Here is a 25,812-nt window from a genome sequence, read left to right on the forward strand (position 1 = left end):
CTGGTAATGACTTCACAGCAATAAATCTGTGTGGGGTTCTCATGTGTCTGGTAACAGGCTTGCTATTTTTTGCTTAGGCATTTGCTAGAAATTCAGACTGTGGCATCAGACTATCCACTCCAGATCCAGTGCCAGGATTTGCTACATGCATGCATGCATGTCAGATGCCTCCTTCTGCACTCTTCGTCTGTTTTCTTTTTCTTTAATTACAAGTATTTGACACCTTTATACGTGTGTGCTGTATTTTCATCCTTTCTATCTCTCCTTCACCTTACACCTCCTCCCAGCTCCTTCTCAAATCCATGACCTCTTCTTTAGTCATTATTGGTGTGTGTGTGTGTGTGTGTGTGTGTGTGTGTGTGTGTGTGTGTGTGTGTACACCACCTACTGCATCCATTTAGTGATGCTCCTTTATGTGTTTAGGGCTGAACACTTAGGACCGAGTAACATATCAGCGGGCTTATTGCTGGAGAAGATTGATCACGTTTTTCCTCTTAATTGCCTGTGGCTCTTCATCTAAGGTTGGAGTCTTGTAATTTTCCGCCTTCCACTTTGGGGTGTCAGCTAGTGCTGTCACTGTGGAGGTGTGGTTTATGTGACAATATTTCTGAGACTTCGTGGGTGCAGCTTCCCTGTCGCATATGGAAGACACTATCTGATAACAGGTGCCGTGGTACTCTGGTTCTGCCTGGCCCTATTCTGCAATTTTCCCTGAGCCGTAGATATACAGGTTGTATTGTAGATGTAGCAAATGAGGCCGTACAGGCCAGGGCCAGTTGTTCTCTGTATTTTGATTGCCTGTGGCTTTTATAATGGTCTCCTGCTGCTGTGAAAAGAAGCTCCTTTGATAAAGGGTAAGAACTACACATATCTGTGCATCTAAGGATAACTATTCAGAATGCAATTAGAAATTATACTGGGGGTGAGTAGGGCCTTGTTGGAGGAAGTGTGTCACTGTGGCAGCAGGCTTTGAGGTTTCCTATGCTCAGGGTACCATCCAATGTCTCAGTCAACTTCCTGTTGCCTGCAAGTTGTAGGACTCTCAGTTCCAGCACCACATCTAGTCTGCTTGCATGCCGCCATGCTTCCCACCATGATGGTAATTGACTATGAACCTTTGAAGCTTAAGTGAGCCACTCCCATTGAAATGTTTTCCTTTGTAAGAGTTGCTGTCAGTCACAATGTCTCTTCACAACAATAAAATCCCTAAGACAAGAAGAAGGAGAGAGGAGGAGGAGGAGGAAGGAGGAGGAGGAGGAAGAAGAAGAAGAAGAAGAAGAAGAAGAAGAAGAAGAAGAAGAAGAAGAAGAAGAAAAGGAAGGAAGGAAGGAAGGAAGAAAGAAAGAGAAAGAAAAAAAGAAAGAAAGAATGAGAAAGAAAGAAAGGAAGAAAGAAAGAGAGAGAGAGAGAAAGGAAGGAAGGAAGGAAGGAAGAAAGAAAGAAAGAAAGAAAGAAAGAAAGAAAGAAAGAAAGAAAGAAAGAAAGAAAGAAAGAAAGAAAGAAAGAAAGTAAGTTAGTTATACCGGCTTAAAAAAGGGGTAATGCCAGATTCTCCTCTAGGAACCGTTCGTGACCTCACTAGCTATAGGTAGTTGCTAAGCTTATAATACCACACAGGAATTTCCTCTGTTAAGGGAGGAGCCCTTAAGTCAAATTAGGTGTACCCTTGTGACTATCCTGCCTTGATTGTCTTTCTTTTTGGGGTTCACAAGATTTACAACTAGGTATACATATTGGATGCTTTCTTCCCTTGGCAGATGCCATACCCAATGCTGTAAGAGCTAGTCCTCAGAAAGGGGACTTCCAGGTCAGTTCCAGGTTGAGTCTTCTGGGTTCTGGGTCATAAGTATGTGATGTCCTTAGCACAGGGTCTTACTTTCAAGTATGGTAGGCAACCAAGGCAACAGCAATAATAATCTATGTTATTTGGGGTGTCTCTTTGACTCCACTGCCCAACAACTCAAGGGGAGGTTTCCCATGCCTGGCACTGGGGTTTGGGTAGATATAGTCTATGGCTCTTGAGGGAGGGAATTAGCAGCCCAAATGACATAACATCATTCAAACTCTATATTTTTCCTATATAGAGAGATGATAGATGATAGATAGGTAGATAGATAGATAGATAGATAGATAGATAGATACATACATACATAGATACATACATACATAGATATATAGATACATAGATAGATACATACATAGATAGATGATAGGTGATAGATAGATAGATAGATAGATAGATAGATAGATAGATAGATAGATACAAAGTGATCCTGTAAAATAATGTTTCCCTATGAGTTTTTTCAAATATATTTAGTGTGATTCATCCCTCCTCTCTCCCACTCCCTCAGTATACTCTCCCCTCTCCCCATTCCTCAGGAAAGTCCCCTCCTTTTCCCTTCCACAGCGCTTGTCTCCAGCTCTCCTTCTCTACGCTTCTGTGGTACCGTCTTGCTTTCCTGGTTTCTGTGGTTGCTCCAGGTTATATACTCACATCTACACAGTCAGAGATAGGATCCACAGATAAAGAAGAACACGTGACATGTCTTTCAAGGTCTGAGTCACCTCACTCAGCACAATATTTTCCAGTCCCATCCATTTACCTATAAATATCATGATTTCATTTTTCTTTGCAGGTAAATAGAATTCTATTGCACATGTGTATCACATTTCTGTTATGTGTGAACAGTTGAGGAAGGGTTTCTCAGCAAACTTGGGGCTTACTAATTGGCCAGACTGACTGATCAGAGAACATCCCAAGGATCCTCCTGTCTCTGCCTCCCTGCACTGGAATGACAGGTAAATGTAACTATGCCCAGCTTTTTACATGTGCACTGGGAATCCAACCCCAGGTATTCATGCTTAAGCAGTAAGAAATTTACCTATTGAGCCAATCTCTAAAGCCCAAGTTATTTTTCATTGTTTGTGAGTATGTTTACATATATGTACATGTGTGTGCAGGTCCTCATTCATATGTGTGCAGGTACACATTCATGTCTGTGCTCATGCTTGTGAAAAACAGAGGAAACTCTTTCAATCATCGTTCATGCATAGTCCATCTTGGCTTTTGAGACAAGATCCCTCACAGCCCTAGAACTTTCCAAGTAGGGTGAGTTGGCTGGCCAGCAAGCCCCAAGCATTTACCAGCCTCCATCTCCCCAGTTCTGGAATTACAAGATCTATCACCATGCCCAGACTTGACATGGTGGTCAAACTTGGGTCTTCATGCCCTCACAGCAAGCACTTTACATACCAAGCTATCTCCACAGCCTGAACTTGTTTTTTATAAATTAACTGTTGGTGTATTGATTTAATTTTCATTTATATTCACTTTGGGAATTTTAAAAGATAAATGAAAAATGAGAAATACAAATAAGAATGAAAAGAAAAAAATCTGTACTCCAATCTCTTTCAAAGTCATCAACTGTTAACATTCACAGCTTGTTCAGATTTCTTTTTATATATGCAATTTCAGATTAATGTCAAAGTATACACAATATTTTATAACTTCTTCCACCTAACCATTAACTTTGGAAGGAAGCTGTCCTATTTTTCTTCCTAACCATTTTTCATGGGAAAAAAAATTTGTCATTGGACATTCTTTTAAGACATGATTGTACATAATGCCAACTATTACCCTGCCCTGAAGTATTTAAGCATTCCAAAATACTAGTTATTTAGAAAGATTTCAGATTTTACTGTTTTCCAAACAGTTGACCATCTTTGTGTTGTTCTACAAGTTTTTCCTTAAGATAAATTTTACTAGCAGACTATCTGAAATTCAAAAAGAAATAATATTATCAAATGTTTTATTCTGTTCAATAGAGTTTAACTGAAATTACATAGTTTCTTCCCAAACCTCCTCTAAGATTCTGGCTGGGATGTGTGATGAGATGCTTCTCTGATTCTCTGAAAATAGGGTTTCCATCAATCCCATTAGGAGGCATACACTCTTTTTTGGGAAGAAACAAGAAATCTCTGACATACATCCTGATTAAGAAAAAAAAAAAAAGAATCTGTTCTGTTTGCTGATAAGCTGGAATTTGAGTATGAGCATGCAGAAACAAAGGCCACAAAACTGATGTGCAATGGCTGGCGGTGGCATCCTTAGATCATGCCTTCCCCTTTGAAACTCAGTGCTGAGTATGTTTAGTATGTCGATGTTCAGCTAGAGTGAAGAGCCTTCAGCTCACCTTTTATCACTCTCTACTTTCCCTTCTGGCTTTTTGGACTATATTAGTTTCTTTATTGTCAAAATATAGAGAAAAGAAAATAGCAACCCTTGAAATTCCCAATTACAAACCATTTCACACTAGAGCATGAGTCAAATTGCTTCCAGTGCCTCCCGCTTGCAATCCAACGAACCTCAAGGCTGTGTAGTAATGGGCCAGCCTCGGAAGACAGAGTCGCTGCCTGCTCTTGGCCTGCGCATGCGCTTCTTCTTCCTGTACCTCTCGAATTGCAGCCACACTAGACACTAAGCCACTGAACTCTCCAGGCACCTTCTGACGGAGTACATGCGTGAACTCTTCCCTCTGCAGGGAAAGCTTTTGGGTTCTTCCAGCCATTCAGAGCATGATTTAGATACAATTTGTTCATAGGTTTTTCCCTGCCCACCTTGTATATTCCCTGTCACTCATCCTTGCATCATCTAATTTAAGTCTCTGCAGGGTTCTTGCTATTCTCTAATCTTATATAACATCAAAATCTATAGATTATTTCACTCCTTGTTATATATACCTGGAGTCCAAGGCTCAGCACACAGTAGGTATTCAAAATTTGCTTGCTACATCCTGCTGAAAGTTGTCAGCAAAACTGAAGTCCCACAAAGAGAGAGGGGAACATGGTAATGAAAAATCGTATGGACCTCTGCTGGAGTCGTGCATGTCACACAGTTGACCTAAACAGCAAGTGTGAAGAGATTTAGAGAGACCGGCTGGGAGAGAGAAATCTAGGGACCTTTTCTTTTGGTTGTCAAACAGAGATGGGAAAAGAAAGAAATAGAAGCTGGAAAGAAAAGGGGAAAGGAAAGGAAGAGGGTGGAAGGAAGGGAGGCGGAGTAGAGGGAAGGATGAGAAGAGAATTCAGGGTGGTTCTTTGAGATACATGTGAAGATCTTGCAGGAACAGAAGGCACGGTGCTAGATCAAACAAGGCATGAGCCATGTATTGCAGGGTCAGGCAGCTGAGCCCCAAGGAGGAGTGGACACTGAGCTTGTAGAGTTAGTGAATTCTTCTGCAGATAAAAAGAGAAGGAAAAGAGGGATAGTGCAGGGCCTGGGTGGCAGCAGGGAGCAATGAAAGCATAAAGCTATTTCAACAAAATGGCAAGTCGATCTGTGGCTGCTGCGAAGAAACAGAGAGAGCTACAGAGGCATCCGGATGGTCAGGACTCATGTGTCCATCCGGATGGTCAGGACTCATGTGTCCAACACACATGTTCCTCACAAGTGCCAGGGCAGTCAGGGGAACGCAAAATAAAACTACTTTGAGATTTCATCTTTCCCCAGCCAGGAAGGCCAAGATCAAGGAAACAACTGACAGGAAATGCTGGTAGGGGTGTGGGGGAAAGGAGCCCTCATTCGCTGTTGGTAGGATTACAAGCTGGTGCAGCCACCGTGAAAATCAGTGTATAGAACTCCCAAAGGAAAAAAAATGTAAAAGTGCTATGTGATCCAAATGTACTCCTTGACATATGCCAGAAGGACTCAACATCCTACTCCACAGATACTTGCTCAGCTGTTGCCATGTCTACTCTGTCCACAAAAGCTAGGAAATGGAAACAATCTAAATGTCCTTCGACTGATGAGTGAGTATTGAAAAATGTGCTACTTATGTGCAATGGAATTCTACTCAGCTGTAAAGAAACAATTAAATCATGAAATTTGCAGGTAAATGGTTAAAAGCAGAAAACGTTACACTGAGTGAAGTAATGCAGACCCGGAAAAATCAAATGTCAAGGCTTCTCTCATTTGTGGATTGTAGCTCTGAGTCTTTGCGTGTGAGTTTATAACATGGAGTAACCACAGAAACCAGGATCAAATGGGATGGTGGGGGTAGTGAAAGGTAGCTGTGGAAAGGGAGATAGGAGGGCACAGGTGCTATGAAGGGGAAAATAGGAAATTGTGGAGATATAATACCCACACCACCAAGTTCACTCATTTTGGTGTGTGCCTCAGTTTTGAATATATTCACAAAGTCTTGTAATCATCACCAGTATCCAATTCCAAAACCTTTTCTTGTTTTTCTCCAAAGAAAACTCAAGTTCATTAGTATTCATGCCTCATCTCCACCCCAAGACCATGACAAATTCCAAACTACCTTTTGTCTGCAGGGAGTTGCCTATCTGGGTATTTCCTATAAAAGGAGTCCTACTGTATGTTTGTAGTGGGTTGCTATTCCAGCTTTGACCTGAAAGTACTACCCCTAGTGAGGCTTCTGGTAATGTTACACCTACCTATAACCTGCCCCTAGGGTAGGGCCAAGACAGGAGCCCTTAAGCCCTGAGATCCAGACATGCCAGGCCTCTTGGTTCCTGGTGATCCTGGATGCTGGAAGACAGTCTAAGTCAGAGTTCTCCAGAGAACACCACTGGACTGCACCTCACCTCTCCTGGATCCTGTAACCAACCCCTTTACTGGCTGTAAGTTACCACATTATATGTTGTCATTTCTAGCTGGTTTTCTTCATTCATGATTTCATTCTTTCACTAATGTCTTCAAGGTTCATCTAACTTGTGGCATGTGATAGGATGTCTTCCTCCTTTTATGACTAGATAGTATCCCATCGTGGTGGTTGTTTCATGTATAACATTCCACTTCTCGACTGCCGACCAATGGTCATTTAGTTTACATCTATTTACTTGTGATGAGTAACACTGCTATTAACATTCGTGTACAATTACCTCATTCTCCCAGATATGTGTCTGGGAGAATTGCTGGGACTTGAGATAAACTTAATGGCGTGAGAGCCTGTCTGTTTCCAAAGCAGCTCCTCAATTTTACAATCTTAGCAGCAAGTGCTTCACATCCTTGTTCACACTTATTATTCCTATCATTTTGTCACAGCCTCCCTAGTAAATGGGAAGTGATAGCTCCCTGTGATCGCTCACTGTAGCTTTGATTTGCATTCTCTAATGACTAATCATGTTAAGTGTATTTGAGTAGGCCTATTAGCTGTCCTATTCTACAATCTCGTCTTAACTCACTAGCAAAATCAAAATTTCCAACCTATAGTATTGTCTCAATAATTCCTTCAAAGGCTTTATAAATGTCATCTCTTTGCACTGAAATTGAAATCCAAATCCCCTTCAATATACAGTGCCTCACATGTTACAACTTACATCTATTTGACTAATTTGCATGCATGTCAGCTTGTGTCTTAGTTACTTGTTTATTGCTATGATAAAACACCCTTGGCCAAAGTAACTTACAAAAGAAAGTGTTTAATTGAGCTTACAGTTTCAGAGGGTTAAGGTCCATGATGGTGGAACAAAGACATGGCAACAGAAACAGCTGATGTCTCACATCTTAATCCCTCATCAGGAGGCAGAGGGGACACACTGGAATAGGGTGTGTCTTTGGAGATCCCAAACCCCGTGACATGCCTGCTCCAACAAGGCCACACCTCCTAATCCCTCTGAAATAGTTCCACCAACTGGGGATTGAATATGCAAACATATGGATCTATGGGGGTCATTGTCATTCAGATCACTAGTGATCTGCATTCATAACAGTCTAGTAATACCTGTTTGCCCTCTAGGAATCCTGGTGCTTTACACAATGCTGTGAAGCAAACCAGTAAGCAGCACTCCTCCATGGCCTCTGCTTCAGGTCCTGTCTCTATTTTCCTGCCTTGAGTTCCTGCCCTGCCCTCCTTCAATGATGGACTATGACACAGAAATGTAAGCAACTTAACCCTTTCTTCCCCAACTTGCCTATAGTCACAGTGTTTTAACACAGCAATAGTAACTCTAAGTCCCTAGCGAGCCTAGAGATGAGGATGTAACAAAAGCCAGAGTCTTTCTTATTGTTAGTTCAACTCAGTCCCCATCTCAAAACTGTGCTCTCTATTGCTGGGATGTCTCAGCCAGCATAACTCACATCTGTGTGCTGTAAATTCATCACTCAGTAATAGTGAATGTTAGAATCAATAAACCAAGGTGGGCAGCAGACCTGTTATCATCATACAGATGCACGGTGCAGGCTGCATTACAGCTGTTGGCACTGAAGAATTTGTCTTGACTCGTTCATCATTGTGTGTGTTCCAGTCAGATGAAAATATGGTGATATTTTATTTGTACTGAAATGTGATTTTATTTGTATGTTAATAAATAAAGCTGCCTGGGGGTCAGAGCTAATAACAAACCATAGTAGAAGTCTGGCAGTGGTAGCACACGCCTTTAATCCTGATCACATTACAGGCAGATCTCTGTGTGTTCAAGGATACCACCAGCATGGAGACACATGCCTTTAATGTCAATACCAACCATAGAAGACCTGGAGGTCTGTATAGATGGGCAGTGAAGAGGAGGTCATGTGGTTGAGTTTACAACCAATGAGAAGGCAGAACAGAAAGTCTATAAAAAGACAGAGACACAGGAAGGAGGTCTCTTGCGGAGGGAAGGACAGGAGCGGCAGTGAAGGGTTAGATTTTTAGTGCTTAGCTATTACTCTGACCTCTTGGGCTTTCATCTTGGCATTGACTCTGTGTTTCTTATTTAACAAGACGGTTACATCTACATTTGGTGCCCAGCGTGGCAAGAATTCATTAAAAACTTCTTGGCTTGGCTTGGCAGCAGGTCCAGTTTCCCGCCTAGGCAGCCGGGCTCCCTAGCTCGGGCCTAGCTCAGCTTAGGTCTCAGCCCCAACTGACAGTAGCTACAAGCGGTTACCCGCAGCTGGAGCTACTTGCTTAAAGCCGGTGCTACAAACAACTTAGGCCTGCCGGAGCTACCAGTCAGCTGCACTCAACTGTAATTGCAACAGCTACATGGAAACGCCAATGAATGTGGTCGGAGCTTAAGGAAACTGGAGCCCAGGCTCCACTTGGCTCAAGCAGAGTATTGTAGTGCAATTTTTGACTGTATATATTGTATATAGTTATTGGATAGTTTTTCTTGTATTAGCTATAAGCTTTTTTAAATTTTAGACAAAATAAGGGGAAATGTGGTGGTATTGTGTTCCCCAAAATATTGTGCACCCTAATAAACTTATCTGAGGTCAGAGACAGAACAGCCACTAGAAACAAAGGCTAGAAAATGGTGGCACTCACACCTTTAATCCTAGCACTCCAGAGGTAGAAATCCTTCTGGATCTCTGTGAGTTCAAGGCCACATTGGAAACAGCCAGGCAATGGTGACACATGCCTTTAATCCCAGAAAGTGAGCCTTTAATCCCAGGGAGTATTGGCAAAAACAGAAAGATATATAAGCGTGGAGACCAGAAGCTAGAAGCATTTTGGCTGGTTAAGTTTTCAGGCTTTCGAGCAGCACAGTTCAGCTGAGATTCATTCTGGATGAGGACTCAGAGGCTTCCAGTCTGAGGAAACAGGGTCAGCTGAGGAACTGGCAAGGTGAGGTGGCTGTGACTTGTTCTGCTTCTCTGATCTTCCAGCATTCACCCCAATACCTGACTCAGGTTTGTTTTTATTAATAAGAAATTTTAAGATTCATGCTACATGAAAGCACAAGGAAATCAGGTCAGTGTCTCTACAATAGCGTTGATAGTGACTCTTGCCCATAGCAGCCTTCTGTTTAAAAGAACAAAACCACAACAACAACAAAAGCCAGACAGTGGTGATACCTTTAAAGTAGGCAGATCTTTGAGTTGGAGGCCAACCTGGTCCACAGAGTGAGTTTCAGGACAGCCAGGGCTACACAGAGAAACCCCTTCTCAGGATACACATACATACATACATACATACATACATACACACACATACATACACACACATACATACACACATACATACACACATACATACATACACACATATACATATGCACCCATACTAGATACACATACACACATACATGCATACACACATACATACACACATACACACATACATACATACACGCACATACATACATATACACACACATACATATATACACACATACATACATACACACATACATACATACATGCACACACATACATACACAACATACATACGCACATATATATGCACACATACTACATACACATACACACATACATACATACACACATACATACATACATACACACATATACACATACATAAAGTCCCTTTGAATTGTGCTGTAGAGTCAGCAGTTCTATGGAGTCTGAGCTTACCATTACCACATTCAAAGAAGTTTGTTCAAATCAGTTAGAAGTGAATGAATAAGTAAATTCTCCATGTTATGCTATTGGAAATGGAAAATCATCCACAACATTCTTCCTGCTTGTTTTCTTTTTTTATTATTTGTGAGTATGTAAGGGTTGGTGGTATGTGCACTTAAGTGCCAGTGCCTATAAACAGGGCCTCTTATCCCACAGAGCTGAAGTTCCAGGTTGTGAGCCATCCAACACGGGTGCTGGGAACTGAACTCAGGTCCTCTGCGAGAACAGTATGTGCTCTTGAACGCTGAGCCATCTCTTCAGCCCTTCCCCTGTTTTCCCAAATGTATGATCATTAAAAAAAAAAAAAAAAAAAAAATAGCAGTTCTACAAAAGACTTACCCGTTTCTTCCCAAACTGCTCTATTTGTCTTCAAAGACTGCAGATTTGTCTTCAGTGGCTCAGCATAGTCCTTAGTTATTCAAAGACACTCAATGGAATGCTCAACCTTATCTAGAAGTCACCATTAGAGGATGGGAAGTCCTCTGTGCTGTGCCCCCACTTCTGCATGTGCTCCCCAGTAACTGACTCTCGCCCAGCAAGTCAGGCATGCCAGATCCCATGAGCAAACAGACAGAATATGAACCATGTAAGGAGCATGGGTTCAGAACAGAAGAATCTCCTCACAAGCATGAATGATGTGTTCATACTGTTAAACCAGAACTTCCACAAAATAGGACATTTCTGTCTCCCAAGTGAAGACACCAAGGCTAGGGCTGAGAAGTGATGTACACTACTATACAGGTAGTCTAGGTTAGCCATTCTGACTTTGGTGTTCCCAATTCCATGTACTGTGCTAGTGACATTGTACTGTGTTTCCTCTGCCTCGTCCTCACTCCCTCAACACACCAAACACAGACACACACACACACACACACACACACACACACACACTCATCTACACATATCCACATTCACCTACATGTGCACACACACTCACCTACACATATACACACACAAATACACTCATCTATACATGCATACATAGTAATTCATAAAACCAAATGCCTAAATTATATCAAAACAAATTTAAAAGCAACTTACGTTTTACCATCCTCAGACACAGAGAAGCAATTGCTTGGATATCTATGAGAGCAGAAATGAACAAGTGAGAGATTATTTCATCTCCAAGATGAGATGCAATATACCATACTGTCCCAGAGGCACCCAAGAGGGAGCTACCTATCTCAGGACATGCTCACAGATCAAATGACCCCAGAAGCCACTGGCATAAGAAATCAGTGATCTGATTCTAAGAAAGTACCTCAAATTAATATACACTCAAGGTATCTAGAAAACGGGGATAGTTTAAATGCTCCTTAACACTTCGGCCCTTCGGGTCATTAAATCAGACAGCTCTGTGTGGAGCATCTTTGCTTAGCCTGTAGAAGGAACATGCACCATGAAGAGAGAGCACTCTGATGAGGCAGAGCACAGGAGGGGGGCGGCTGGAAAGGAGCAGGAAGGAAATACAACAGAAAAACACAGGGAAGAGGTGGGGGGGAGGGAGCGGGGAGGGAAAGGAGGGAGAGGAGGAGGACAAAGAACAGAAGAGAAGGAATCATAGAGGCTCTTCAAAATAAAATAATTGCTAGAACAGCAGTTGGGAAAGGTACACGATCACAGAGTGTGTCCCATGGTGGCATCCTATCTCTCCATCTCATCCGGAACAAGGGTGACAGCCATGTGCTCTGGAGACGGCAGGGACAGGAGCCAATAGCCTCACAGCCAGCTTGGGAAAGCTGTTCTCATGTGGTCCTCTTTCTGGCAGCCTTGTCGCAGAGTAGGTTCAGGGCCAAAGGGGAGCCAGGGGCTGGTCTGGGAAAGCTAGCTCAGATGTGGAGTCAAGCACAAAGCGAAAGGTGAAGCAGGACTTGACTCAGATGATGAAGAGGGAGTTCTTCCTGAAGTCAACCCTCCTCACTTCCCTGGCCTGCAGCTCCCTTTCCCTCTGTGATGATACAGCACAGAAGGCCTGGGCTGGCCAGGCCAAGGTGTCCCATGGGTCTTGAGAAGTCAGTACCCTCATCCCCCCACCCCCACCCCACACTTACTATCAACACTTAACTTTTTATAATAATCAAAATGGAGGAATGTTAGTGTTCTGAACCTGCCCTTGGGGCCACTCTGCATCTGATGTAAAAGCCTCCTTTTTTTTTTTTTTTTTTTTTTTTAAGGAAAAATCCTTCCCTTCTTCTCTCTCTTCTGCCCTTTCTCCCTTCCCTGCCAGGAGGTGTGCACCCTCGAACCCCTCCTCTACCCTTCTCCCTCTCCCTCTCCCTCTCCCTCTCCCTCTCCCTCTCTCTCTCTCCTTTCTCCTCCCCTCCCCCCAAGTCCCACAATAAACTCACTTCCACGTGGATGCAGTGGCTGGGGTGTGAGTGACTGTCCACACGTGCAGCCCGCCCCACGTCACATCTGCCCAGCTTCCCTCACCTGTGGGACACTTTGGCCTGCATTACACCCTCTTCCCCCCAAGCAGCCTGCAGCTCCTCCTGCCTTCCCCGGACAATCTCCCTTCCTTGCACCATGCCTCTTCTAATTGTTTCTCTTGTCTCCATTGAGCTCTGAGGAATGGAGATCTGGGCTAAAAACATCTTTTAAATGTCTTTTAAAAGAAGCCACAAGCACGTATTCGCCAGGACTTGTCCTCACCTGAGTGTCCTGCCAGCCCCTGACAGTCATAAAGCAGAAAAAGAACTCTTAGACCCCTCATATTTTCCATGCCTTGGGACCTTTAAAAGGTTAAAGTCCTTCACCTGGAACATTTTTATTTCTCATTGCTAAGTAATAATTAGTATTGACTTAAATCATCATTCCAAAGAAAACCCTACCTTAGGGTACCACCTTAACCCTGTGCCCAGAGCTTTGTTGTATTCTCAAAATACTTACAAAACCAAAATAATAAAGTAGTTACAATCCATCAGCACCTTCTCGCCTCTACTTCCTCACTGGGTAGTGATAGGGTCTAATGTTCTCTACCATTGGAAGTCTGGCACTCAGCTCAGTGCCTGGGAGAATGGGATTGCTCCTTTCACCTGTCACTTTTGAAAACATTCGCACTGCATCATGTTTCTCAAGCTGTAATTCAGTGCAGACAGAGTTTGAAATGAAGCACAGTCAGACAGAGGGCAGTGTCACCCCTGATGACCAAGATGCAGTGGAGTTTCATCCTGTCTAATAATCCATCTCACAGACCTCCTCCTGTCACACCGCCGGAAGGAAATCAAGGGATCATTCTTGACATCTGCCCTGACTGCCCTCACCCTCAAGTTCAATCTATTACTAGGACTATCAATTTTATTCCTGGCCTCCTGGCTGTGCTAACTCGTTCTCCATGTCCCAAGCTCCATTTTGATCCAAAGCCACCATCTTCCTTCTCCTTGGCACACTGATCCCCTTACCTCCAGATATCCGTTTCCACTCAGCATCCAGAAATGTCCTTGTGAAACATCTGTCACAGCGCTGCGTTCTCAAACCTGACAATGCTTTCCCATGGCCCTTAGAATAAGAACAAAAGCCTTAATTGATCTCTGGTCTCTCAAAGAGATGTCCATATACACCTCATCTAAAATGTTATGCACACACACACCACACACACACATTTACATGCACACCATGTGCATGTGTGTGTGCCTCTGTGCGTGTGTGTGTGTGTGTGTGTGTGTGTGTGTGTGTGTGTGTGTGTGTGTCCAGCAGCTCCAACTGAGCATTGGTCATGAAAGGTCAGTGGTGTCCCATTCTCCCATAGCCTACCACTTGCTGGGCTCTCCATCTGTAGTACCTTCCTCCTCCCTGTCACCATTAACCCTGAAGTGCTTCAGATCCTACTGGGGAGACTCTTCTTGACTGTGTTCCTGCTTCTTGTCCAGAGCACTTCCTTCCTTTACAGGACTCAAATATGTTTGTGAGTGTTCCTAATCACACAGTCCTTCAGTAAGTTCAAATAATGTCTGTCTTTTGCACAAGAATCCAAAATCCCTGGCAGATACCAGAACTTTTTGTTGATATTACATCCTCAGCATGTAACATGGATCATAGGATATAGAAGGTAGAGATAAACTTTTGTTAATGGATGGATAGATGGATGGATGGATGGGTGGATGGATGGATGGGTGGATGGAATAGATAGATGGGTGGATGGCTAGGTGGGTGGATGCATAGATGGGTAGATAGATGGGGGTAGGTGGGTGGGTGGGTGGATGGGTGGATGGATGGATGGATGGATGGATGGATGGATGGATGGTTGGATGGATGGATGGATGGATAGTTGGATGGATGGATGGATGGATGGATGGATGGATGGATGGATAGATGGATGGATGGGTGGGTGTATGGGTAGGATGGATGCACAGGTGGATGCATGAATGGCCTGGGGTGTGTCCAGTTATTTTTCTTCTAAGTGAGACTCTACAAAGTTGCCATGGGAACCAAGCAGGTGATATAAGTGTGTGAACTATAGTGAAGTCTGTAGATTGGAGGATGGGGTCCCTAGAAATTAATTTTCTTGAATCTCTAGATTGATCAAGCTGCATGTGTGCCCATATTTTGACAGCTTTTAATTTCAGCTCTTGAGGAAACTATTTCCAGGGGCTCCAATCCTAAACTCCTTTGAAAGGCCACTCTCAGAAAGGAAGGTAGCTCTGGCAGCTGGCAGGTAGCCACATGTCTTTCTCCAGGGGTCTCTGCTTACAGACAATGAGTTCTGTTCACAGTGAGAAAACACAAGTCCAAAGCCATGGAAGAGAGACTTCCCAGAATGTGGGAACCAGGCATTGCAGATCCTCCTCCAGTTAGTCTGACTTACTTCATAGTTTAAATGAGGAAAAGAAGTTAAAACAAAAAAAAAAGAATGTAAGCATGTGGTGTGACTCTAGCAATTCATTTGTTCAGGCAAGAGAAAGAAGTTAAAAGTTCGTAACAAAGCTATGAACCTATGAACATTTCCCAGGAGCGAAGGAACTGCGGCTTTGAAACTCTGCCTTTTATCTTCATGGGAAAAGCAAGTGCTTACAAACTGAAATAAGTTAAGATTCTTTGCGGCAAACTCACAGATCTTGGCTACCGCTTCCTGGAACCTCAAGCTTGTTTGCTGATCCGACAAATGCTCAAACGAAAGGAGAGCCATTTGCTATCATTCCTAAGTATCGCTGTATATTTTGCCTTCCCCTGTGACCTGGGTACATTCCTGCCACTAAGAATCTGTTTTCCTGAACTGTAAGCCACCTGATTCTCATTTTCCTTTTTCATAAATCTAAATTTTCGCCGCGTTTTATCTGAGATGCACAACAGATGGGCAATGAACCAAGAAGAACAAAACGGGAGAGAAGAGAATGCCAAAAGTGTTGGGCGACAACTATGTAAAAAGTGAAATAACTCAGAGATGGGGGGGTGCACTGAGGGGGGGTGCCCCCAATGAAACTGAAAAGATCTGACAACCAACTTGAAATGGAGGTGACATTTTCTTACAAAAACAGTGGCATTTACCTTTAGTGTTTTCACTTGGCATTTTATCAATTGCGCTTCCTTGTTCTGCATTAGACATTTCTTTCTACTACCCTTCATATACTTTTTCATGAGAAAGGCAAGTGCATGCACCCGTGTGCATTCATGCATGGGTGCATGCATGTGCATGCACATGCGCATGCCTGTGTGCATGTGATATTCACACATGCTTATGGAGAGGTGCCCCCAAACCTGAGAGCTAAGGCCAGATGAGGAAGCCAGACAACCTTCTCTGTTACTCTTTGTATTATTCCCGTGAGACAGAATTTCTTACTGACCTGAAGCATGTCCTCTCAGCTAGATGAGGTGGCCAGCAAACCCTGGGAATCCATGTGCCTCTGTAACTGGGATTATAGATGCATGAGTGCAGCAGGGTTTTCACTGGGGTTCTGGGATCCTCATACCTGCCCAGTAATCACTGTACAACAGAACCACCTCCTCAGCCCCAAAGAAACGCATTTCAGTAGTGTTCCACCACACAAACTCCTGTGTTTTTGACCCAACACTGCATTTTACTCCAGAACTCAGTGAGACATTCTTTTTTATGTTTATTTATTTGTTTAATTGTTTTGCAGCCTTGCTGTAGTTTCCCCTCCCACCTCTCCTCCCAGTCCCTTTTCCCCCGCCCCCCCCCCCCCCCGTTCCCATCTGCCCAATCCACTCCTCCTCCACTTCTGTTTAGGAAAGGGCATGTCTCCCATGAGTATCAATACAACATGGCATATCAAGTTGCAGTAAGACTAAGCACTTCCCCATGTATTGAGGCTCGGCAAGGCGACCCAGTATGAGGAGCAGGGTCCCAAAAGCAAGTAAAAGAATTGGAGACAGCCTCTGTTCTCGCTGTTAGGAATTCCACAAGAGGACCAAGCTATTTTGAAACTAGCCTTATGAAACGACAGTATGAAAAACCCATGATACCCTACTCCGAATGTGCACCATTCAAACACAGGGACAGGCACTCAAGTGAAGAGTTGATTGACAGGAGAGTAGTATAAAGTAATATAGAAGACACTTAAATAGAACAGTGGTGGTTGTTCTTATGCCTACATGATGCCAGCCAGACTCTTTGAAAGTCACACAGTGATAGAATTGTCTTCATACAAGCTGGATATTATTTAATGTCTTTTTATGGGTAGTGGTGTCTGTCACATACATGAGAAGAGTCTCATCTCTCATGAGGAAAGCAATGAATAACAATTGGTTTTCAGTCAAAATAAAAATAATTGCCTCAAAACAATTTCTAAGACATAAGTTGCATTAAAACTTCCAAGAACATTCAGATCATGTTTGGGTCTGTGGTATTGATTTTTAGGAGGAGTCGCTGCTTTTATGTTAAAAGGATTTTTTGATCACAGCTAAAAGAAATTCACTACATCTTGATTTGGGGTGTGGCTACATAAGAATATCTTGTAGAATTAATAGCAAGAAATAAGTCAGTAAAATGGAACTCAAACCCTAGGATGAAGGAATCAGGACAGCTAGTCCATGTCTGTCTCTCAGGGGAGACTATAGTCTCTTCCCTTGGGTTGTGTGAGATGCTTTTCTCGTTGCTTCTACGAAACAGCTGACAGAAGTCACTTAACGGAAGGAGACTGTATGTTGGCTCACGGTTCCAGACCTGCTGTGCATCCCGGTGGAGAAGGCACAGTAACTGGAGACGGCTCAGTCTATGACAGTGGGGGTGTGAGGTGACAGCTGAGAGAACGGGAAGCAAGCAAGGCTGGAGCATAACCCTAGTGACTCACTGCCACCAACCAGGCTGCACAATCTCCCAAAATAGTGCCACCGCCTTTGAACCAAGTGCTTAAAATGCGAACTCTGGGGGCCATTTCACATTCAAGCCATGACAGAGCCCCACTCTCTCTGCTGCTCTAAGCATAGATAATAGAAACGGGCCACCGGTAGAGCTCTTACAACTTCAGCTCCCATGTCAGGTGGTTGGATGAGCTCTCTTTCCAGATGGAGCCAAATTTGTTCAGCATGAATCACCTGATCCATCCCAGGTCACTCAGCTTCAGGTAGGGAGGCAAATTTTCATAGAACAGTCAGAAACAATGCAGGCAAATTACGTATATGTATTGTTTCCCCATGACATAACAATTTGACTTCATAACAGCTCCTAAGGGACAAGTGGATAGATGCTCATTGTACAGTTTGTGGTGGAAAAACACTGGATGTTCACTGATGAGAAAGGAAAATCAGTACCTACTAGATGCCCATTGCTAACTATTATGTGGAGTTAGACATGTATTGCTTCATGCAATTCTGTGGACCATAGTGGTTTTGCCAAACTGGCTTTACCACATACTAACAAGTTCAAATGGTTAGGCTATAAGTCCTAAGGTGAAGGACCTCAACTGTATGTTGGATACTCAACTGTTCTTTATTGTAGTAACATGTGAAGAGGTGCCCTAGATCCAAGGTATAGCTGGATGCAATTAAGACGTGGTTCCAAGAAGGTTCCACATCTTTTCCAGGATTAGTGAGAGTCCTTGAAAGCAAGGGCCAAAACACTTGTGCTAGGGTGCTAGTTACTCAGGCCAGTTGCGTGCTCATTCTGGTCAGACCTATAAAATGTTGGGAGAAACTGGGACTCAGTGAACTCCATCAGGCAGAGGAGGAGGAACCCTAAAGTTCAATCATCCTATTTCTAGCTATTTAGAAAAGAAAAGCAGGCATGAAGCTGGCATTCTGTTGGTCAACGGGGATCTTAAATGCACAGTACTTAGTGAGGTGGGGCGGGGGGACACATTAAAGAATAAAGAATCTATAAAACAAAACCCAGAGCCATTTGCATAAGTGAGTGTGAACAATATGCAAAAATAAAGAGTCAATGATGTTAAAATTGTACAAAAGAGAAACATTTCCCGCAGCAAAGATGATGTGTCAACAATTTAAGAGAAAAACATAACGGAAACAATTCTGGCACTGACCCAGGACCAACAATAGTTGTGTGTATGAATGTGTGTTCATGTGTGTGTCAGTGTACACTTGTATACAGATGTGTGAAGGTCAAAAGACAACCTCAGGTGTCATTCCTCGGGTGCCATGCACTGTTTTTTTTTTTTTTTCTGTTTTAGGTAGAATCTCTTAATAGACTGGAGCTCACCAATAGGCTGGGCTGGCTCCAGGGATCTGCCTGTCACTGCCTCCCGACAGATGGAATCGCAAGAGTGTTTTTTAAACATAAAACAGGGAGCTAACTCTGGTCTTGCATACAAGGCAAGCACTTTCACCAACTGGGGGCGCTCTCTCTCTCTCTCTCTCTCTCTCTCTCTCTCTCTCTCTCTCTCTCTCTCTCTCTCTCTCCAGCCCACAATAATATTTAAGTAAGTAAATAAAGGATTAAGGAGGGTGCAGTTTTGGAAGGGCTAGGAAGACAGTTTCAAAGATGAATATGAAGCCCCATCGGTAATCATTTGTGTAAGCACTAAATTACGTTTCTGAAGCAGGAAGGAAGGCTGTCCAGAGGAAAGCCCAGGTGACCTTTCACTGAGAGCCCTCCTTTGCCACAGGTATATTTTCATTCACCACAGGCTCTTCTTCCCTTTGAAGGTGATAATGATGCTCAAATACCTTCTTGACATCAAAACTATAAATTACAGCTTGGCGATGCAATATTTCATCATTTTCAAAAAAAAATCTATCGATGAGAATTAAGTATTTTCAGAGAAAGTATGTGGGAGAGTAAATGACAAATATTTTCATAAATCAGAGGAGCTTGAAAATGTATCTAAAGGTACATGTCACTCATGGGTCTTTAGATTTCTTAAAGCACTGAACATGATCTGTATCCAATTCAATTCTCATCTGCTTTCTTTTGCTTTTTTTCAGATATTTGTGAAATTAGTCAAAGGTGGATTAACACAAAGAGGCATCTTTGACTAATGTGGAACAAGGCCAGCTTTTCATGTTAGAGTACAATTATATACAAATTTTGAAGGATGAATTTTTGGTTATATACCATCTTATATTTTCAGCTTTCAACTAGCATAAACAGACCAGGATTGCCAGAAGGCAATTTTCTGGGAGAAAAATGCTAGTTGGAAGAACAGCTGAAACAGGGTCATTCTTAGCCCTGGAACTCTGTGGGCTCTCAGGAACAGAGGAGATTGGATGTGGCTGGAGTTAGGCACCCAGCTTCCAAGAGACATGCAGAAGGTCATCAGTTTAATGATATACAATGTCATAGTGACCCCATTTTGTGTTTCAAGATCCACAGTTTGCAGTTTGGCTGTTGCTTGACCCATGGGAAGGCATTGAGAACCGTTAGTTCACAATGAATGCTTTAATGTTTTCGTTCTAAGGGTTTTACAGTTCATCTAGAGAGCTCTTGCAAAGGCCATTCTGTTAATGGAATAGCTCCGTACTCAAGAACATGGCTGAACACAGACAACCCTGGGGAGTGAGTAACATCTGGTTTGTTTGTTTGTTTGTACTTTAAGTCCAGACCTGTGCGTCTTTCCTATCCATGCTGTATTATTAACCTTCCAGTCACTAGTGAGATAGTCACACATCCAGCACCCATCATCACCAACTCCTCCATGCCTCTTTTCCTCCCCCGACTGGGGCCGTTATTAGGAGAATGTTGACAATAGCATGAACACACAGGAGGAAACCAGCAGAGAATGTCACCGTGTTCAGACGGCAATTCGCAGTGCCCCTGCAGCACAGGCCTTTGAACCATCAGTATTACTCTAGGTGTGGAATCTACACAAGTAACAGATGCTCTTCTCTGCTGTCTCTCTGTTCCTTCACCCGAACTCAAGATTCTGTCTCACGACTCCATGCCAAAGTGAGTCATAGTGAAGGATGGAGGTGCATGATAATCCACAAATATTTTGAAGCAGAAAAATTATACAAAGGCCAGGGCTTAAATTGTTATTGCAATGGTCCTGCACTCCAGTTGTAGAATAAACATTATGTGGAAGATATTTTTTCATATGATTTATCCTAAGCTAATTGAATTATGGTTTCTCAAAAAGCCAGATGCCTCCTCCAGACTTTACCCCATCAATTCCCACATCACATCCATCTCACAGACCCAATGTGACCAGTGTATCTTGTACTCTGGCCCAGCCCAGCCTGGTAAGTGTGAGCCTCTTAACCCTACCCTGCCAGCACTCACCCCAATCCTCAAATGGGCTTAAAGACAAAAATTACATGGTCATTTCAATAGATGTGGGAAAAGCCTTTGACAAAATCCAACATGAGTTTACAATTGAAGTCCTAAGAGAGCAGGACATACCTCAACATAATAAAAGCTATATAAGACAAACCTACAGCCAACAGCATCTTAAATGGGGAGAAACCCAAAGAAAACCCATTAAAATCAGGAATGAGTAAAGACTATCCACTGTCTTCATTCCTTCTCAGCATAGTGCTTGAAGCACTGGGTGGGACAATATGGCAAGAGAAGGATATTAAAGGGATACAAATAGGAAAAGAAGTTAAATTCCTATTTGAAGATTATATGATATTTTATGTAAGAGATCTCAAAAATTCCACCAGAAAAATTTCTCAGAAAGATCAATAATTTCAGAAATGTGCTAGGATACAAAGTCAGTGTACAAAACCCAATAGACTTTTGTACACCAACAAGAAACACTGAGAATGAGATCATAAACACACCCTCATTCACAATAGCCCCACAGAAAGAAAATTTTTAGGATTAAAAATAAGGAAGGAGGCAAAAGACCTCTACCATGAAAACTTTTAATCTCTGAAGAAGGAAGTTGAGAAAGACTTTAAAAAATGGAAAGACCTCCCATGCTCATGAATCAGTAGAATTAATATTGCAAAATGAGCATCCTACCGAAACAATTTACAGATGCAATGCAATTCCAATCAAAATTTCCACAATATTCTTCACAGAAATAGAAAAAGTTATCCTCAAATTCACACAGAAACCAGAAAGACCCCAGATAGCCAAAGCAATTCTGCGCAAACAAAACAATGCTGGCGGGATAAACATTCCAGATGTCATGATATATTATAAAACTATAGTAATAAAAAAACAGCGTGATACCGACACAAAGCAGATTTGTAGACTAATGGGAAAAAAGTAGAAGACCTCAACATGAGTACATGTACTTACAGCCTTCTGATACTTGACAAAGATGCCAAAAACATACATCAGAGAAAAACAGCATCTTCAACAAATGGTACTGGGAAAACTGGATGTCCACATGTAGAAGAATAGAATTAGATTTGTAGCTATCATCCTGCCCAAAAGTTAACTTCGTATGGTTTGAAGACTTCAGTGAAAGACCTGAAACACTAAAACTGTTAGAAGAAAACACAGGCAATATCCTGTAAGACATAGGTGTAAGAAAGAACTTTCTGGACCGGACTTCATTTGCCCAAGAATTAAAGGCAATAATTGACAAGTGGGACTTCGTAAAACTGAAAGCTTCTGTACAGTTAAGAAAACTCTTGGGGGAAGAGGAAAACCACAGGCTGGGAGGGAATCTTTGTCAAGTATACATCTGTTGGAGCACTAATATCTAGAATATAGAAAGAGCTCAAAAAAACCAAAAGATCAAGAAAACAAATAGCCAAGGTTAAAAATTAGTGATGGATCTAAACAGGAACTTCTCTAAATACAAAATAAAAAATGTCTAAGAAGTATCTCAAAAAGTATTCAACATCCTTACCAACTCTCTTACTCCAGGTAGAATGACTGAGAGAAATAAAAGTGATAATAAATGCTACTGGGGATATGGAGAAAGGAGAACACTCGTTCTCTGTTGGTCAGAGTACAAATTGATACAACCACTATGGAAAACAATGTCCAGAATCCTCAAAAGCCTAAAAATAGGTCTACCGTATGACTAATCAATACCACTGCTAAGCATATACCTGAAAGACACAGTCTCCTTCTACAGAGATACCCGCTCAGTCATGTTCATGTCACTCTATTCAGAATAGCTGGGATATGGAAGCAGCCCGGATATATATCAACTGATAAATGGATAATGAAAATGTGGTACATCTACACAATGGACTTCTACTAAGCTGTAAAGTAAAAAATATAATGTTCACTGGTATTTGGTTGGAATTGAGAAATATTACAAGGAATGAAATAATGCAGACCCAGAAAGATAAATGCTGAGTGTCCTTTCTGATGTGTAGATTCTAGATCCCAATATAGATCTTTAGATTTAAATGTATAACTAGAAGTAATTGCAAAATCCAGGAAAGCAGGAAGGGACCACTGGAGGAGGGAAAAGGGACCTCTGAAAAAGGGGATAGCAGGACCCAGGTGCTATGAATATGGAAGTGGAGTATATGGGGCTAGACTTAATTGGGGAGGGAGAAGGAAGAGTAAAGAGGAAGAAGAGGGGAGAGAAAAGTAACACTAAGGAGGGTTGAAATGGACACAGGGAAACCTAATATTCTATAAGCTTAATATTAAAACATGCATTATATATAATATATGCATTTTTATACATTTACCCCACACCAGGAGTCATAAACTAACAAAAAATTCAGTGCCAGGCAAGGGATACATCCCTTCAAGTTGTCGGTCATGAAGCCCCAAGAAAGCCCCCCAAATCATATAGGCTATTGCCATTGCTCTTGGTTGCTATCCAGAACATGAAGGTAAGACCCTATTGTGAAGACACTACACTCTTGTGTCACAAGATTTGGAGAAACCAAATGGGTACTTTCCTGGAAGCATCCTAGCTAAAGGTTAGCTTTCATAGTGTGAAGAGGCACTGTGCAAGCTGCCAATAATGCAAAGCTACGAATGGTCCTTCCCAACTATAAAGCCCGAGAACCACAGCATCTTCAATACCAGTAATACATCTCCAGGAGTGTAATAGTGACACATGTATCTGGGGGCAAACAACAGCTATCCAATTGGACTTAGTGATTGCTCTATTGGAGGAAACTCATGCCTGGTACTGTAAACCTACCCAAGAATGATGACTGGAGAGGACATAGACACTATAGGAGAACAAGAACCTATTGCTATTGTATCAATAAAGTAATATAGTTTCCAAATGCCTTTGAAAAATTATTTTTTAGCTTTTGAGATTATGATATAATTACATCATTTCTCCCTTCCCTTTCATCCCTCCAAACTCTCCTATGTATTTCTGCTTGCTCTCTTTCAAATCCATGGCTTCTTTTTTCATTAATTGTTACATACATATAAGTATAGATGTATGCATGTATTCCTAAATCCATAAATATAGGCTTCTCTGTCTTAGACCTACAGTGAAGTTCTCACATCTCAACAAAGGAGCTTCTTTTTGTGGTAGAGAGAAACTATTAAAGATATATACAACTGGCCAAAATGCAAAGGATAAGTGACCCTGGGTGTTTTGCCCCGTAAGTGACATCTTTAGCCTTGTATGGAAAGATGGTATGAGCCTGAGGACTGGGTTAGTTACTGCATGGTTGTGTCTTGTGCACAACAGGCAAGTTGTACCCATGAAGTTTCAACATTGTCGTTGCAGGCACAAGACCCACAAAGACCACGCCAGGCAATACACCGACATGGAAGCAGAAAAATCTCACAGGGTCTCACCCTTAGATGAAAAGCTACAGGCAGGCAATCCACAGCTGCTGAGGGACAGAGAACCAGGGTTTTGCTTTTTGTTTTTAGGGGCTAGACCTCAATCCCAAGTAGTCAGGCCTAAACATTCATAAATAAATACAACACTAATTGAACTCAATAGATTGTGTGTGTGTGTGTGTGTGTGTGTGTGTGTGTGTGTGTGTGTGTGTGTGTACCCAGAAATAATTATAGAAGAGGTTGTGAATTCTAGAGGGTGGTTGGGTGGTATGGGAGAAGTTGGAGGTAGGAGAGAGAGGAGGAGGAGAAATGATACAAATGTGGTGTACTCATGTATAAAATCCTCAAGTAAGTAAAAATAAGGTGAAAGCTAAATATGATGGTGTGAAACCATAATCCCAGCAATCCTATGGTGAGATGGGACACAGATATTAGAATCTGCAGAAGCTCAGTGGCCAGGGAGCCTGGAACACACAGCATGGAAGAAAACAAGAGACTCTGCCTTAGCAAGTGAGAGAGAGAAGCGGCTGCCAAAAGTTGTTCTCTTGGACTGAAGAGAGGGTTCAGCCATTAAAGTTAAGTTCTATAACCAAAGAAGCTGTCCTCTGACCTCCACGTGAGCACCTTGGTACACACACAGCTCCCCCTCCCCTAGCCTCTCTCTATCTCATACACACGTGCACAACAGGAAGAAAAACTGTGGTCCCTCATAGATTTGTTCAGCATCAATTTTTAATGCATTTCCAGCAGTGACTCTAAGATGCAATGAAGCTTAGAAATCACTGGGGCTGTCATTTCTAAATAAAATGCCATTATTGGAGCTTTCGATGGGGTCTACAGTGCTTCAACACAAAGGGATGCTCTAGGGAAGAAGTACGTGAACTGAGCTGGAGAAATGCTTTGGGATCTGTTTGGTGCCACATGATATGATAGGATCCTGGTTCCATGAAGGCATAGGATGCCAGCACTCTTTCTTAAATTATCTTTGTGTTGAACCAAAAGGAACTGACTGAAGAATGAAAGGGCTGCTCTACACCCTCTGTGTGTGTCTCATGAAAGCCTTTTCTTAGTGATTATGCTCTTGCATGGAATGGCCAACTCCATACCACTGGGCTATTGTGTCTAAAGCTAAAAGAAAAAAAAAACCTTGCAACCTTACAATGCCATACCTCTTCATGCTTGATTTACTCTTTAGGCTTGACCCGTGCTGCCACTACTATATTAAATGTTTTCTCTGCAGTCTTATATTTTTAAACCCTTTGAGAAATCTGACATGAAATTGGCCACACAATAGAAAAATTGGGAGGTGCAGACCCCCTACCCCACTCTTTTGTTAGCATGATTGCTTTTAATTAAGTCAAGTCCAAAATGAAAACCACAGGGGTCTTCTATCACAAGCATCTTTCAAAATCTC

The sequence above is a fragment of the Peromyscus leucopus genome, chromosome 3 (genome assembly GCF_004664715.2).
Source record: "Peromyscus leucopus breed LL Stock chromosome 3, UCI_PerLeu_2.1, whole genome shotgun sequence".
Lineage (NCBI taxonomy): Eukaryota > Metazoa > Chordata > Mammalia > Rodentia > Cricetidae > Peromyscus > Peromyscus leucopus.